This window comes from Triturus cristatus, chromosome 1_2 (assembly GCF_964204655.1).
Source record: "Triturus cristatus chromosome 1_2, aTriCri1.1, whole genome shotgun sequence".
Taxonomy (NCBI): Eukaryota; Metazoa; Chordata; class Amphibia; order Caudata; family Salamandridae; genus Triturus; species Triturus cristatus.
This window is the reverse complement of record NC_140580.1, coordinates 961,339,144-961,353,516: the sequence shown is the minus strand read 5'-3', so window position 1 is coordinate 961,353,516 and position 14,373 is coordinate 961,339,144.

Genomic DNA, 14,373 nt, shown 5'->3' with positions numbered 1-14,373 from the left:
GAAACCATATAGATTTTTCCTTCGTCATCCATCCTTGATCCGTTTGGATCCCTCCTAATTCAGTCCATTTCTTTATTTCTTCTGGTGTAGCATGTGTCTGTATGTCAATTACATCAAGGGCGGGATCCTTAACTGTCATGCAATGTGTTGACGTCGGAACTATTGTCTTTGTCATGTCAGTTGTGTGAGTCTGATTCTGAGCAGTCTGTTTAGCTGTTCTGTCAGCTAGGTCATTACCCTGAGAAATGATATCGGTAACTTTTGTATGGGCTTTGCATTTCATAATCGATATTGCAGTAGGTAGATGAATCGCGTCTAATAGGGCTTGAATGAGGGGTCCGTGTTGGATGTGGGCACCGTGAGAAGTTAAATAACCTCTCTCTCGCCACAGTACGCCGAAGTCATGGACGACTCCGAATGCATAACGTGAATCTGTGTATATGTTGACTTTCTTATTTTTGGCTTGAATACAGGCTTGTGTCAGAGCGATGAGCTCTGCTGCTTGAGCTGACAAAGTATCAATACAATTTGTTTCAATAACTTCAGTGTCTGTTGTGACTGCGTAAGCGGCCACTAGCTCTCCTGTACTTGCTCTCATACATGACCCATCTACATACAATGTCAAGTCTGGATCTGACAAAGGGATATCTGCCAAGTCTTGTCTGGGTTTCGTCGTGATAGTAATAACTTCAACACAATCATGTGCCAATGGATCTGTTCCGCCCACTGGTAACAGTGTGGCAGGATTTAACGTATTACAACGTCTGATTTCTATGTGTGGCTGAAATAATGTCAATTCGTAACCGGTGAGTCTCGCTATAGTCAAGTGTTGTGTTTGTGTGCGGTTCAAGAGAACCTCTACTGCATGTGGTACTTGTACTGTCAATTGATGTCCTAACACTATGGCATCGCTTTGTCTGATTGCTAAAGCTGTTGCTGCCACCGATTTCAGGCACGCAGGAAGAGCCTGAGCTACTGGATCTAATGTACTAGAGAAATAAGCACATGGTTTGTGTGATCCTGCTTGTTCCTGAGTGAGTACTGACAAAGCAGTACCTTCGCGTTCTGTAACAAAGAGTGTAAACTGTTTGCTGTAACATGGTGTTGCTAAAACAGGTGCTTGGCATAAAGCTTTCTTTAAGCTTTCAAAGGCGTGTGTATGTTCTTGAGTCCAAGGGAGGACAGTCGATGTGGCTGCCTCCTGTGTTGTCAACTGGATGAGTGGTTTTGCTAGAAATGCATATTGAGGGATCCACTGCCTACAGTATGAAGTGAGGCCTATGAAAGCCCGCACCTCCTTTTGTGTCTTGGGTGGTGGCATGTTAGCGATTAACTGGATGCGGTCGGGTGTAAGCTGCCTTCCCTCCTTGGACAGCGAGTGCCCAAGGTAAACAACTCGCTGGACACAGAATTGCAGCTTAGAAGGGGACACCTTGTGCCCCTTGTCGGCCAGAAATTTCAAAACCGTCAGTGACGCTTTTTTCACATTCAGGTTCGCTTCGGGCGGTGATCAGCAGATCATCGACATATTGAAGCAAGGCAGTGTTAACTGGCATGTGGATACTGTCAAGTTCTCGTTTCAGTGCTTGGCTATAGATGCTGGGGCTTTCTGTAAATCCTTGAGGTGCGCGTGTGAATTTAAAACTTCGTCCATTTAAACTGAATCCGAACAAATATTGACTTTCCGGATCTATTGGGACGCTAAAGAAAGCATTTTTTAGATCAATTACAGTGAAGAACGTTGCTTCTGAGTCAATAGCTGTTAGTAATGAAGAGATATCTGGGACCACAGGGTATTGTGGTACAATACATTTATTTAATTCGCGCAGATCAATAACTAATCGGTATACTGGTGGTCCTTTTGGATCCGTTCTTTTAAGAATCGGAATTATCGGGGAATTACATACATTGGAGTCGGTTTCGACAACCACTCCTTGTACAATGAGCTCGTCAATGATTTGCAGTAAAGCCACAACAGCATCGGGTGGTAACTTATATTGTCGTATTTGTGGTAGTATTACTCCTGTTTTTAGTGTGACACGATATGGTGTAATATTCATGCAACCAACATCAGTGGGGCCTTGTGCCCATAAATGTGTAGGTAAATTCTGCAGTCGTTGATCCATGTCTCTGGACACGTAGTGACCTTTAAAGTCACGTAGAAATAGTCGTACTCCTTCCGGAGAACAACATATTATAGCTCCTAGAGCTTTCAATGTTTTTATACCTAACAAGTTTTCTGGACATGATTTAGTAAGCAATAAATCTGTAGTACGTGTCAATGGACCAATCATAAGTGGAAGAGGTTGTGTCACGTCATTTATTATAGGTTTTCCTGAGAATCCAAGGGAAATATTTTGTGAGCCTGAGAGGGGTGCCCCTGGAACTTCACTGCGTCTTATAGTTGTTCTGCTTGCCCCTGTATCAAGTAAAAACTTTCTGTCTTCCCCTAATAGTTCACTATGTACATAAGGTCCCTCTTGGTCTACAGGAACCTCAATAAGGGGTAAGCCAACTTCCCTCTCTAGGCTATCTCATGAGTATCGTTGATAATCGGGATAATCTGCTTGTGCATACTGGTACATCTGTTGCGTTGTCGCTTGTGTGGCAGCAATAGGTTGCGCTTGTGGTGGTGCTACGGTCTGTGGTGGAGCTCCCTGTTGCGGAGCTAATTGTTGCGGAGCTAACCTAGGTTGTGCATGCTGAGGTATTTGTTGTTGATTCTGATCCTGTCTAGGTGGACGTGGTCTCTCCTGAGTTCTACCTGTAGCAATATTATGTTTCAGGACTGGACAATCGTGTATAAAATGACCTTGTTGTTTACAATAGTTGCATGTCCCTTTCGTAGGACCTGCGGAATTACCCTTTTGATGACCATCGGCTGGGACTGACTGTGCAACAAGCATTTTCATTTTTGTATCTTTCATACGTCTTTGTTCGTGTTCTTGTTCTTCTCTAATTCTATTGTGGTGATATTGTAACATCTGTAACATCTGTGATGGGGTATTACCTTGCCAGGTACTTTCGAATTTCAATACTCTATTCTTGACTTGTAGCAGAGAATTTTCAACTAATTTTGTCACAAACAGATGCGGATATGACTCACTACTGGCTTTTATACCACTATTTATACCAAAACATTTTTCAAATCGGGAATAGAAATCACTAGTGTCTTCATCTGGTTTTTGTTTACAGGCTGATATTGCACCCCAGTCTTCCTTTTTCGTAGTTAATAAACGTGGCAGTACCTGTATTAGTAATCCTGCTAGTGCTGTAGTCTTTTCCCCAAGCCCTGCTCCTGCAGCTCGGGCCTTTTCTTCGTTTTCTAATGCTGTCCAATCTATCTTTTGGTCTCCCACCTCCCATTCTTTTTCTTTGAGTTTTTCATAAACACCGGCGGGTAATAGGACTTTTAATATTTTCATAATGTCGGGGTAGGTATACTCTCCCATGAGTAACATGTCTTTTATCTCACGGTGGAAACCTGCTGGGTCCTTGTCATGGCTGGGTACTACTTTCTTCATTTCTAATAATTCCAATTTAGTTATAGGCGTGTACACAAATACGCGTGTAAAATTATCACCGGCACCTCTAATTGGGTGCACTTCGCGTAACGGGTTCTGTCTATCTATGTGATACATTTTTCTTCCCATGATGGGAACTGGAACGTGTTCTGGGCATACGAAATTTAAATATTGGTTTCGGGATCCTAGAATTTCCTTAATCAAATCAGTACCTGACCCTCTCCATATATTCGTGAGTAGTTCTGTCAATATGTCAGGTAAGGGTCCTGGATCGGAGTGTTGGCTTTTATATAATATAAGGAGGTGTTGAATCATGTATATACTAGCTAAACGCTGTTCATATGGGTCTAGATTCAGAAACGTGTGTGCAAGTACATCATCATTGTAGTCGCTGGGACTGTCAGCCCATTGTACTGCTGATCTGGCTAATTCTTGTTCGTCCAAGGAATCAAGCATGTGGTACCCCCTTCGATCTCGGAGTAATTTATCAGCGGCTTGGAATAAGTGTTCAGGGGATTTTGTATTTAACATAGGGTTTGGAAAATGTCTATTATATTCTGGACGTATTGAACGTACCGGGTCATTAAAACCTCTGGTATTATTATGGGGTTTTCCTCTACCTACATAAGCTATCGTTTCTACTTGCTCTGACTCTTGCTCCTCCTCCTCTCTGTTTAGGTCAGCGGCGTCCACCTCTAATCTTTCTTCGTGTATTCGTTCTACTTCTTTGCGGATCTTTCGGTACATGGCGACTATACATAACTGTTTATCATGTCTCCCTTCTGATACATTCTGGCCCCAAGTGACAAGTTTTTGCATTTCATCCGGATTTACCCCAGGCCGGTCTTGATTTCTGATTACACAGTTTATGAGGAAACGTAACAGTTGTCCCTGTACCTCTGCTTTCTGGTATTCCATGGCTCTGTTAATACTTTCAGGACCTCGCCCTGACTGCACAAAGTGATATATATTTTCTAAATGTGTAGTCATTCCTGGTAGCTTCGTTAAATATATTGCAGCTCGTCGAATACGTAATGATGACAGCAGCATTTCGTCCCGTTTACCGGGCACAGGATCATATCTACAATCTACTAGAAGTTCCTTAAGCATGTCGGGAGTTGCTAGTTTGGGCGTACGTTGGTGTGCTAATTCTCTAAGGGAAAATGTATTTCCTCTGGGTGGCGTAGAAAAAATGTCTGTCGTACCTCCTGTAGCACCGTCTGGGGTGCTGGACGTAAAAGGATTTGTTGAAGGTGAGACAGAGATTGTAGATGCGGGAAAAACTGTAGAGACGGACGGGCCTGTTGGAACTTGTGTAGGAGTTTGTAGTTGCGGGGGTACAGACGTATGCTCTTGGTGTAGAACACCATCGGCAAGCGATGTGGGTGGTATGGCATTAGCATACTCGGGAGCTGCGTCATCTAAATAGGAGGAAAGAAAAACATCCTTTGCTGTTTTGGGATGTGATTTGGGATGTGCTTTTATCGGAAACAATGGAGGTGGCAAGTCTTTTGGTATTTCCTGAGTAGCCTTAGGTAACCCTTCGGCCAGAAGTGGATACATACCATTCATAAGGGCGTTTCTTTGTCTGTCTACTTGTTCTGAGTTTACTCGGGTACCTTCCTCAAGTAATAGATTTTCTCGAGTTTTATTTGAATTCTCTCTACCTTTCCCTTCCTGTCTGTGTGCTTTTTCTGTACGTCTGTATGATTCTTTACGCCATAATTCAATGGCATCTTTCTGTGACTGTCTGGCTTTCTTTTTCCATAATTCTTCTTCTACTCTCATGATGCAATCTGCACCCCAGGTCCCTGCTGCGGGCCATCTCTGACTTTCTGGTAATTCTTTGGTGTAGTCCACCCATAAATCAAGAAATAATACGGCATCTAGACCATGCTTATGATACATAAAGTATCCTGGAGTGTCCCTAGGTGGAATGGGAACAGCTTCTTCGAGTACCCCTTTTCTGGTTTTGATCTGTCTTAGTTTCGAAAAGAGCGGCATTTTTAGATCTTATTTCTAGAACTCACTTTATACAGTAAACATAATAATGAACAGTCATTCACACCACAATATATAGAACGTATTAAAACATTTAACATTTAACAGTTTTAACGAACAATGATAACCAATAGAAAACTAGTTACTGACATAATACTGACACTAGATAATACTTATTTATATGCGAAACATACTATATATACTGCTAAACAGTACAGATACACTGCTAAAACAGTGCAGACCGGATTTGTGTACCCAAACCCGTCTTGACCGGCACAGACTATGTGCACGTAAAATGCCTCCCCGGTAATGGTACTCACCGGGTAGCTCGGAACGGAAGGCCTCGGAACGGAACTGAAACTGGACCGGACTGGACTCGACTCGACTGGACTCGGAACTTCGGAACCTGGTGGGACTCTGTATACCTCGGATCTTGCTCTCTCAGCTAGGCTCTGGTCGGGATACTTCGCACTTCTCACCGCCTCGTCTGGGTGTTGATCGCAGCCTCAGTCGCTCCCGCTTGGCCGGAGGGAGATACAGGAAATCCTGCGGGTACGCGTAGTTGTCCGTTCAGCTGTGGCAGGAGACCGGGCCTGCAACGCACCGCCGGCGCGTGAGATGAGAAAGTGTCCCTGTTCGGGCGCCAATTTATGTGGTAAATATTTCGTTACCGGTACTATTTTTTATGCGGTAAAGTCTTAGTGAGAATAACTCAGTAAAAATAAGAGGCAGAATCCGTGGTATTAGAGGTTTTAAAAGGGCTTTATTCCTATACAAAGGAAGACAATTCGAATTGTGGGCCTTCTGTTCCATCACCACGAAAGTTCAGGAAGGAAGGGAGCATATATTATTGACAGATGAGCAGTTTTATAGAAAATGCATTACAGTGAAACAGATGCAAGAGGCGTGACAGCTGATAATACAGAAAAACTGTACATACGTAACTAATAGAGGCGTAAACATGGGTGTAACTAAAATACGTCATTAAACATGATATCACAAGTGGGTGGATCCATAGAAGAATCCTGCAATGTCAGCAGAAATATTTGGCAGAGATGCGCGCGCAGCCGCATGACGTGTGATTGACGTGCAACTAGAGAGTGAAGGGGACTTGACATTTAGCTCTACATGTGGAGACAGAAGTCTGGGGTTATGTCAACCTAATCCCAAATCATATCTAATATCCTATGTTTAAAGAACTGTGTTATCCAAAAGGAAAGGTCTCTTAGGATAGAATCTTATTCTATACTGACTATACTGACTGTTAGTGCGTGTACAAGCGTCTAAGTGTCTACACTAGATGCGAGGGGGTAGGAATATTCCATGGTAACGGGGCTATGAATTACTTGCATGAGGACAGCGGGGCCTGGCCCCTTTGCACGGTAGCTGGAGGAATGTTTACCTAAACTACTAGACAGGAATGCATCGGATGAGGAATGAAGGAGATAATCTCGAAGGTGAAATACAGTTTTTGGCAGGCGATAGGCTGGATCAGGCACCGTTAGCCGCGCAAGGAGTAGGACAAAGTTCATGGATACAGATGCAGGCTCAGACTGGAGCTTTCAGAGGCAGAAGGCAGGAAAGGCTTGATGACAGAATTCGGGCCTACTCGCCTGAATCTGTAAAATGTGGAAAGTGAACCATATAAAGTCGGTGGCCTTTCATACTTAGGAATGGAATATCTGACCCATTCATGGCGGGTCTGAAAGAGGACATGTTGACGGTGGACGCACATATATTTGCGTCTTCAAAACTGGAGCAGGAGGGAACATACATGTACTTATAGCATGCACATGGAGCCGTTGGGGTCTACGATAGGGGACATAACTGATCACAAAATTCATATTTCCTCACATTGTCGGCCATTTCATTTCTGCCCTCTGTTGGCATACGCCGGGATCGGCGTATATGCAGAGGACGGTTAGGACCATCCGTGCTGTGGGCTGGCCTGGAGGATTCCAGTGACTATAACCTTTGTTTATTCCTTGTATTGTTTTTGCCTTCATTAAAATAACTAAACCTTCACAAGTGGTTGCGTTCTCATTATCGTGTCTGTTAAACGATCCTGAGACGTTCAGGGCGTTACAATGGAGCATTGTAAATAACACAGTGATTTATATTGACATGTGGAGACGAGTACATTTTGTTAATGGCAACACTTTTGATACTACTTTTACAGAAATGAACCCCTGACGAAGTGCCGCAATGGCTTGAAACGCATTGGGTTAAACACATGTATTTATTCTTGGAACAAGTGATTTGAACATGCTGTATCAAAGGCGATTGAGCATTATACATGCATTTGAAAATTGGAATCACCTTGTTTTCGGAAAAATTCAACAAAATGAACAATAAAATGAGAACAGCATTTAAAGTGGTGGACATTGCATTAAATTTGATTTACGATGATGTTTAACATCTTTCACGGTGCGATGCGTCCTGGGACTGATATTACGTAGATATCAGCGATCTTCATGCATGTTCTAGGTATGCCAAAATCACATGCTGCTCTGGAAAGGTTAGGAGGCACTGTGAGCTAGTCGGATTTGGGTCTACAGGTACTGATGTGGTAGGGAGATTCAGTCCCTACATTCTGGCATCCTGTTCTCCCAAGGCACAGTTCTGTTTCCAAGCAGAATCGCTGCCACATGGTGCCACCAACGATGATCTGGTGCCTATTCATCGGATCTTCCGCCCATAGTACCCTCACACCTCATACCGGAGACGTTTGTGGTGCTTGGGATATATCCTCCAAAGTATTTTTAGGAATCGTCTATTTTTCTCTTTTGGTTGTTCAAGTTTGAACCTTTAAAATGATTGCCCATATTTGTGTTTGCACCTTGTTTCCATTACCATTTATATGATTGGGTAGCCACAGTCTATACCAACTGCTGTTAATTGCAGACCTGCAGTCTTTGCACATGTAACTTTAAAGGGCCTTGGCGTTGCAGGGGCTGACTTTATCTTTTTAGTCGAAGGCCATGACAGCTATTGCTTAGAAGTCTTTTACTCCTGGGTCACTTTTCCGGCTGTGGATGCTAAGCAGGCATGTTTCAAGAATACACTAATGCTAACCAACCGCAATAATACAGAGAATATTTGCTCTTGGAAATTCCACAATAACAATGGGGAAATCAAAGCTGGTTCCCTTATACATGTACTTGAACCAGTATGCTGTCATGAGTTCCGTGCATGGCCCCTTGTAGTTTTACCTACTTTAGCCTAACTGAGCATGACACAGACCACATTAGCGTTACACATGTTGCTACATAAACACATTTGCTTTTGTGGCACATTATATTTTTACACAGAACCTGCAGTCGTTTTCGCGTTCTGTTCTTTCCTGGAAATTAGTCTGAAAAACAGACAAGGCCAAGCAACAATGTCCCTTGTTATTTTATTCTGGTCAGGCACCTAGACACAACACAGAAATGCAGATGTTGTTTATGACATGTAAACCTGGTCATATAGGCATGCACAGCAGGGTAACAGAGAGAGAGAGAGAGAGACAGATATTTTCGGAGAGAACATCACGTCTGTATCTGAGATGTAGAACGTTCATATGTGTATGCTGAGGTACAGGGTCTGCTACTAAACCCAGAGATCTTTGCTGTATAATCACTTTGCTTCTGTAGAGGGGAGGGAGGTTAAGCTATTCTGTCTTATATTATGACAGGAATTTTCAAAATATATGGTTCATTGACAGTGCTGATGGCATTTTTGCTAGGCACATGTTTTCTGATTGTGGCTCGTATACTGCATTCTACAGCATGATAGTTGAAATAACCATTTCAAACTTCCTTTGTGTCTCTGTCATATCTTATTGTAGATGAGTACAAGTGTGAGAGCAAAAAAAGGTGTCCTATTACCGCGATCCCTGAGAGGGTCGGTAGTGTTGTGTTCTGGGGTGTCCATTCACTTGTCTCTCTGGATATGAGTAGGAGGGCAAGTGAGACACTATAGCTAACTGGACTCGGGCTCATGGTACTGAGGTGGTATTGTGACTAAGGGGCACATGCATCTTTGTAGGCAATTGCGATTCCATGATTGCGATTATGAAGGAATCGCAATTATGGAATCGCAATTGCCTATGCATGTAGGTTTTGCTAAAATATTAGCGATTCATATATGTTTCTTAATTGCGAAGTGCAAATTGCGATTCGCAATTAAGGAATAGCTTCCTATTCATTTCTATGGGCCCAGTGGCCCATAGGAATGAATGGAAATTGCATGCGCAATTTGCGAGTACCAAATAGCTACTTGCAAATTGCACATGCAATTTCAAGGGTGCAAGGGGGCTAAAAGGCCACCCTGATGCACCCCTTAAATTGGCATGTGATCCTATGTTGCACGCACACATGCCCTAAGGACATGTGTGTGTGCGACATGGCACTTTGAAAAATGCACTTTTGTGCATTTTTCAAAGTTTTCGCAAATTACCATCAACTTTAAATTGATAGTAATTTGCAATCCCAAATGTGAAATCGCAATTTTGAAGTGCATCATGCATTGCATTTAGGGAAGTGCAATTTGCGATTCGCTAAATGCATTCACTATTTAGGTAATCGATAAATTTGCGATTGCCTAAATTGCGAAATTGCATTTGGGTCGATGCATCCAAAATGCAAAAATACCGGTCGCAAAGGGGCAGATTCTGCGACTCTGCCCCTTTACGACCGGTATTTACAATGATGCATGTGCCCCTAAGTCCCTACCTACTGATGTTCTATGGTCGCAAGCATAGTTTTGTTCCTGAGCAGAATCCCTGCAACATGGTGCTGCCAACCTTTGGTCTGGTACTCATTTGTGGGAACCCTGAGTAGCGCTTGTCCACAGTACCCTCACACCGTTTTGAAGAGGTGTCCATTGTGCTTTGGACTTATCCTCCACAGTTTTTAGGAATTACCTAGTTCTGTTGGTTTTTCAAGCCTGGAAGTTAAAAGGTTTATACCCTTTTTTGTGCTGCCTTTTTTTAATCCTTTGCTTATTGATTATGGTCATTGCAATAGTGGCAAATTGCCACCCAGCGGCTACTCAACACTTACTTCTGTATGGTGTTCCTCATGCAGGGGGCCCTGTAGCTTTTGTAATTGATGCTGATGCTGCATACCGCTTTGAAGCTTTTTATTCCTTGGTCACCTTTCTGGCTGTGAACGCTATATACTGCTGCTGCAACACCGAATGCTTATAGTCCTTATGCACTTCTTGAAATTCCTCTTACAGTCCTCGACATTGTTCGCATAGGCCCCTTCAGTATTGATGGGACCACCTGGCCTACTCACCCCATACTTTTGTAGCAAACAAGGTCACTATGTGGGGTAAAATGGACCCCTCACAATTGTGAGTGCTGTTGCCACTCCACCTGCTGAACTATTGATAACTACACTATTGGTCCCCTCAGGACTGTCGCACCTTTTGAGACATTGTTATCGCTTTGGCAACTGCTATGTACTCAGTAGGAAATGATCTTATGCTCCTTCCAAGGTAACACTTTGGCTCCGTTTGGTGTCCAGCTCTCAACTCCCAAGCTCTCTTTTCGAAAACCATTACAATTGAAAGAATTAAGGGGCAGATTTACAAGCCCCTTTCGCCACTTTTAACATGGGAAAAGTGACGCAAAAGTGGTGCATAGGGCTTGTACATCTGCCCCTAAATGAGTAAATAGTTAGTTTCAGCTGAGAACAAAGAAAGCAAATATCACCCAATTGTGGCTCTCCTCATACCTCATGGTAGACGTTAATCCTGGTTTAGAAAGTTAAAAATCTAGGCGTTAATTTTGAAGAACCATTTTCCATAGGGCCGCAGGTACCTCGAATGGCCGCAAAACGTTTTTCCACGTTTTTATGTTAAAATCTTTTTCATACCTTCCCAATGAAATAATGACGAATTTTACCAGTGGTGCAGCCAGGCTGTGGTTTAATGATGCCCATGGCCTTTATGTAAGGACTTGTTTACGATGCAATAAACTCTTTATTCTGGAATCCAGCATCGGGCTGATGAGCCCTGGCACCGGCTTCCTGTGATAGCAAAAGTGACATTCTGATGTTTGAGTTAGTCATTGTGCCAACTACAAACGGGCTCCTGTGTCCGCACAACAAAATGCTGCAGCGGAGGCTGCCAGCCACAATGAACTTTGGAAATGCTGGAGAGCTGCATCATCCTCCGCATTTTGGGCACACCTTAAGCAAACGTGGCAGTGCCATCTTTGAGAGACAAACAGTAGCTATGCCGACGGTGACAACAGGCCCAAATATTGACTTCACTTTTTAGACCCATTATATTCAAAGTAGTTAAATAAAATGTTGATTGGCAGATAGGAATCTAGGTTTTTGTTTTCTTGGTGTGTACTGTTTAATTACATGGCAACACTCTAATTGCCAATGATAAGCATTTCATTTTAATTAAACAAATTGCTTACCAAGATGTCTTTATAGGCTTTTACGGATCACTGCACGGCTTGTCTTCTCAAGTTCTCAATCAGCCAAACTGGCAGTTCTGCAGGCTCAATTAATCTTTTAAGGCGATCTCTCTGAGAGACATGACTGCTACACCTTAGGTACTCAATATATACTATTATGGGTCCGTGTCCCAACATCACCCGCGCTTCTGTCTCAATGCAAGATGGTGGCTGACCTGCAAGGTATAACCAAGCCCTAGAGTGCAGCAAACACCACCAGATCTCAAGATCCAACCTTGGGGCTGATTTAGAGTTTGACAGACAGAGTACCCTCTCCCCCAAGCTGAAGGCCCGGCCCCTGATTTACAATCTGGAGAACCTAAGCTTCAGGATGGCCTCCCTAACAAAGTGCGGGCCATCAGAGGTTCACATACAATACCATCCGCCTGGTGTAGAGTGGAGGCTGTTATTTGTTCTTGTTGCTGTTCGACTGTAAAATAAAAATTAAAAACAATGACACCCACACCATGGGAGACTGGGGCAATTAGTTTTACTTTTTCCACTCTGCTTTGGGAGTTTGTTTGTTTTTGGAAAAACTGAAGTGTTGTAAAGGTTTGACAGGGAGCCGCCATGTTTGATGGAGATGTACACCACATTTGTTGTACCATTGAGAGGAACTGCTGTGACAGTTGTTCCTGCCAATGTTGATAGGCTGGTTTCGCGTTCAATGGGTGGTGATTAGCGTCGGTACTGGGGCGTACTTTACTCCTGCCATTCTGAGGTTCTTTTATCTGCCAAATGTAAAACGAGTATTCTCTGCAGACAACTCTAAACATCACAGCAATACATTTGGAGTCATTTGAATCCCTTGATGTTGTACACTACTCTGCAACCTGAGTAGGGTTGGTTCTGTTTGATAAACTTTATTCCCATTGTCGAATCTCGTTGCTTATACCTGGAAATCATCACAGACTTTTGTTTTATTAGTGCTTGCGGCAATTTAGTCATACGTTTTACCCTTGGCTCCTTTTTTTGAACTTGCCTCCTTCCGAGCCTTCATTTGTCTTGTCTATTTTCTATGCTTACTATATCCATTTCTGGAGCTGTGCGTTGTAACCCACCCAACCATGCTTTGAACCCTTTTTCATCTCTGTCCTCATACTTACAGTGTCCTTTTCTAATTGTCTTGCTCTATACCCTTCTTATGTAGTACTTCATATCGTTCCGCCATATTTGGGTCTGGCTAGAGTCAGCAGTCGTTTTGTGCCATAACTCATGTTGAATCAACATACAACACAACTCACAAAGAGGGGATTTGTGTCAGTCTCCTACAGATATTGGCTTGTTTTGGAGGGCCGCCTCAGGAACTCGCTTGCTGAGTTGTCCATAACATTTTAGGGCAAGCCGACACAAACAATTCCACACTTGAGACCTGTTGCTAAGGGCGTACACAGGACCTGCTCCTCACTGAGCGGGACAAAGACCTGAGGTAAACCGCTCTTGATAAGGTGAGACTGTTCTACCACATGGTCAGTCAAGTTAACTTTAATGTATCATTCGGATTAGGTCACACTCACGCACAAAAAGGGTGTATGTATTCATGTCTACATCCTATCATTCATTTTCAATTATCCTTCCATTATATAGAGATAGTTTAGTTGAAAGAGTCTTATCAGTGGCTACTACTGACCTGTTAGCCTCTTAAAATTGTGGGTATGAAAGGCCATATCAGCAACAGCCAGTGATAATTATCGCTGGCCGTGCTTAGCGATAATTTTCTTATCGCTGGCTATCTCTGCTTTTTATCGCCCTGGTAGCGCGTTATCATCAACGAGCTGCTCCAGGGCGATAAAAATTCCAGAGATAGCGATGTTATTGCCGTTTTGCAGGGAACATCGCTGGTTTTCCAACGATGTTCCCTGCAAAAGGGCGATAAACCTGCTGATACGACCCTGTGGTCGTATCAGCATAATCCACACCCAATGTTAGGGGTGGCTTAGTCAGGATTTTAGTAGACGTTAGTTTTTGAAGAAAACTGCTGTTTTCTCCAAATACTAATGTCTGCTAAAATGCAAGGGCATCCTTGCTGATAGCGCAAAGATGCGTTATTGCTCTCCTGACATGTAGTGTATGTCAGGAACGCCCACTATGCATCTCATTAGAGATACAAAGGTATGCGTAGTGTAAAAGGGTGCTAACATGCGAATACGCATGTTAGCACCCTCTTGCTCTTGCGTTGGTTTTATCTCCTCTTTTCTGGCTTTTAAAGCCAGAAAAGCGGAGATAAAGCCCGTGATGATATGTCCCGAAGTCTTTAAGAGGGCGATCACATCAAGATGAACCGAGAACAAACTCTTTTTTGGAGGGTTTTCAAGGTTGAAAAACTGTGTTTTCCCATTAAATTTTATGGAAGCATTTTCTTTATTAGGTGGTTGAATACCAATAAAAAGA